General features: G+C 41.2%; 1 non-coding gene across 1 annotated transcript; it reads right to left on the bottom strand.

Moving 5' to 3' along the window:
• Window positions 1-3,366: 3,366 nt before the first annotated feature.
• Window positions 3,367-3,473, bottom strand: LOC141654233 (small nucleolar RNA R71). Its single transcript, XR_012547796.1, has one exon. It is a non-coding gene; the product is annotated as a small nucleolar RNA R71 (small nucleolar RNA).
• Window positions 3,474-4,070: the final 597 nt, after the last annotated feature.

The following is a 4,070-nucleotide window of genomic DNA, read 5'->3' as shown; positions in this document are numbered from 1 at the left end:
GGAGCAACGGGCGAACTTATGAGTCCAAGTACGGTCAGGGCCGACCTTACAAGGTTCGCCGTGATCCATGACGTACTGCCTCCCCTCATTAGGATGAGCCCTTTCAGCATCATCACCGAAATCGTCTCCGTCGTCATCAACATCATCATCATCCTCCCATTCCTCCAAAATTTGAGGATCAACTTCAGGAGAAGGAGACCTCGGACCCTCGGACCTTAGTGGGACGGCGGCCAATGCCTCCCCTTCATACAGACGCGACAGGGAACCTCCCGGCGCAGGGTTACTAGGTCCGGCCTCAGTAGATGACATAGTAGCAACAGTTATTCAACAAAATAAGAGATCGAGAAAAGTTTGTTTGTTTACCTTGAAGAAAAACACTAGCCAAAATAACGACACTGAAGATTAGAAGAGAGAAAACCCTTGGAAATTTGGAGAAAAGAAAATTTTAAGAGAACGAAATTGGTGCCCAATTTCAAGGACTAACTGCACTATTTATAGGAAAAAGCCCATGAAGAAGGACCAATCAGGGCACAGCCCATGGAACGTCAGCCAATCAGCAAACAGACACGTGTCGAGCATGCAACCGCGGAATGTCAATCGTTGCAACAGTTGAATGTCAATCAATGTAACAGTGACCAAGCGTCTTCAACACGCCCCTTCATATCCCTCTGCCTGTTCATCCTCCTCAACAAATTCCCAAGTATCCGTTTCTCCGCCGGCCACATGATCAACCAAGCCAGAAAGCACCGGCCAGGGGGCAATCAGAAACAACCGGCACTCTCCACCCTGGTCTCGCCAGCTTCATTTCTTTTTCCACATCGGATGTCCATTGCACAACCATGTGGAGGGGGGATATGGTACGGCCTAAGCAGAGCCACGCCGAGGTAGAAGAAGCCGGGTGATGTGACCATAATTGGCGCATATTTAGCCCCCGAATTACCATTGTTTCCATGCTTTTTAGTGCCTATTTGGGTCATTTCTTATCTTTAGTTCTTTGTTTTGCATATTCTTTGAGATTTTGATCCCTTGGTAGGAAAGGAGTAAGAATCTTGCATTTTCATGGCAAAACGAGGCTAAATTGATTGTATTCAATGACCAAGCATCAAGGAGAGACAAGACTAGAAGGCCTTTGTACATATCATAGTAAAAGAGCAATGTTGAGAAAAGGATCCTTGAGTCCCCGAGGAAATCCCCAAGGAATTTATGAAGAAAAGGGAAGAAAAAGAAGAAGAATTGAAGCTGACCAACAATCCGAACGGATTGTACCAAATCCGCCCGTCCGTCCAGCCCAATCCGAGCGTCCCACCTTGGAATCCGCTCGGATTCCCCCAGCACAATCCGAGCGTCCCTCTCTTGAATCCGCTCGGATTCCTCAGCCCAAATTCGGCCGTCCCGACTCTGATCCGCACGGATTTCAGTACAGCACGTTTTTCATTCTTCAAGCTACGAAAAGAGAAGCCCTTCTCTCAGAAAATACCGGCTTTTCCTTGCTCAACTTAAAAAGTGTAATTACTAGTTTAGCCCTTAGTTAACCCTAATGCATCCTCCCTAATTTTCACTATAAATACCCCATTAGGCTAATTAGAGGAGCATGTTCTTCTTATCAATAATTAGTGTAGTTAATATCAATCAAATCTCTCTTTAATATTGTAATCAAGTATTAATCAAGTTTTAATCCAAGTTTTAGTTCTTTAATCTCTCTCTTGTTCTTCCTTTATTTTGGGTAATTGAAGATTATTTGGGTTATTTTGGGAGATTGACAACCTCTCAATCTAGGATTCAAGTACTTCTATTATTCTTGCTTTATTATTGGAATCATTAGTAGGTATAATCTCTTAATCCCTTTTTAATTATTGTTAATTACTTTCATTTATTCATCATGTTTCATTATGTTAGTATGATTGACAACCTTTCTAGCATGATCAATATGATGATGAGTGAGTAGTCTCTTAGCTAGGGTTTAATGGGTGATTAGGGGAAACCAACATGGGGAATGATTCATGCTTAAATTAATATGCTTTCATATCTTATTTGCTTGCTTGTTTTGATCTTAATACATGCACATGTTATATTTGATGAAATGCTAAGCCTATGAATCCTTGCATTTACTATCATCTTCTATCCTTTCAACTTGACTTGTAAGACATAACCCAACTCGAGTCTTGTTAGACCATGCATGTGTTGAGTAGGAAAGATTAAGTCGACTTGTAGGTGTTGTACAATCTAATCGATTCGGCTCCGGGACCCAAACTTTCCTAGGATTGTAAGATATAACCCAACTCAATCCATCACAACAATAATTGCTTGCTTATAATTTGAGAACATGTTTGTATGATCATATCCCATGATTCCCCTATGAACCCATGACACCCTAGTGCCTTTAATCAATTGTTTACACCCCTTATTTTATTCATCTTGCTAGTTTATTTTCATTGTTATTTTAGTTTAGTAACCTTCTACATCAACCCAATTTGTGACACCCCTAGACACTACTAGTTACAATAGAATTCTCATTTCAATACCCGTCCCTTGGGATCCGGCCTTTACTTGCCTCTTTACTAATTGTAGAGTTGTTTGTGGAGTATAAATTGTGTTTTGTATCGACCATTGACCAACGACCACATATGCTTAATTGTGAACACGAAATGGCCTCGATCAAAAATGGCGCCGTTGCCGGGGACGGTGTTTAATTGATTTAAGATTTCTTTTATTGTTATTAGTTGTGTCTTTTTCACCTTGGGAAGTAAAACTCCTCAAGGTTTGTTCTAATTGTTTTCGAGTTGTTTGATATTTTGCATGTCTAGAAGGTTACAAAGAGATTTGTTACCTTTTGACCGTGAAATCGAAAGAACCTTGACGAATAATAGGAGACTTGTTAGGAGGAATTTGGGAGGTGTTGGTGAAGTTGTTCAACCCACTAGTGAGTTTGTCAATCCTTTCGCAATAGAAGGAGAAGAGAACCCATTAAACAATACCACACAAAATCCACCTACAATGCCTAAATTCTCGTCACACTCTATACCCACCGAGGAGGATCTACCAAATGGTACTCCTACCCCGCAACATCTCACCGGTAATTTTATTGCCAAGTCCGCCTTCATCCAACTAGTTGAGAGGAGCCAATTCGGGGGAATGCCTAGTGAGGACCCTCATTCTCATATGGAAACCTTTTGCGATTATTGTGAAGCTATCTCTCAAACGGGCGTGACTCAAGACCAAATAAGATGGGTCTTATTTCCTTTTTCGTTAATCGGCACCGCAAAGCAATGGTTGAAGGGCCTTGATAAGGCCACCCTTGGAATAGATTCTTGGAAGAAGCTAGCTCTAGCTTTCTACAAAAAATTCTACCCACCGGAGAAGACTAACATGCTAAGAGCTCAAATTACGGGTTTTAAGCAAAGGGATGAAGAATCTTTGTATGAAGCTTGGGAGCGGTTCAAAGGTATTTGTCGCTCATGTCCTCACCATGGACTTAGCGAATGGTTTTTAGTGCAACAATTTAGGAATGGTTTATATGAAGATTCAAGGAACATTCTCAATATGGGATCAAATGGAATGTTCACCGAAGTTGATGACAATCAAACATGGAACAAGATTGAGGAAATGGCGGTCCATAATTCACAATATAGTAGACCTCGCAAGGCTACTAGAGGAGGAAAGTATGAAGTGGACTCCGTTACTCAATTGGGTGCTCAACTTAGTGCTCACATTGACACAATCAACTTGAAGTTTGAACAAGCTATAGCTAGACTTGAGGAAAACTCAAAAACATCAAAGCATCATGTCAATGCCATGACGGCATCCTCATCAATCCCAAGCGGGATATGTGAGAATTGTGGAACTTTGGGTCATGACTCAAGTGAGTGTAGGGGAACAACCGAACAAGTTAATGCTTTCCAAGCTTACAAAAGTGGTACCCCTTATTCAAATTTTTACAATGAAAACACCAAGTTCCATCCAAATCTCTCATACAAAAGCCAAAATGTTCAAAACCCTCAAACAACATACACTCCACCACCCATGAGAAATCAAAATCAAAGACCCTTTTACAATCAAAACCAAGGTTACCA

Source organism: Silene latifolia, chromosome 4 (genome assembly GCF_048544455.1).
Source record: "Silene latifolia isolate original U9 population chromosome 4, ASM4854445v1, whole genome shotgun sequence".
NCBI lineage: Eukaryota > Viridiplantae > Streptophyta > Magnoliopsida > Caryophyllales > Caryophyllaceae > Silene > Silene latifolia.
Note: the sequence above shows the minus strand (reverse complement) of the source record. Positions and strands in the feature narration are given on the sequence as shown.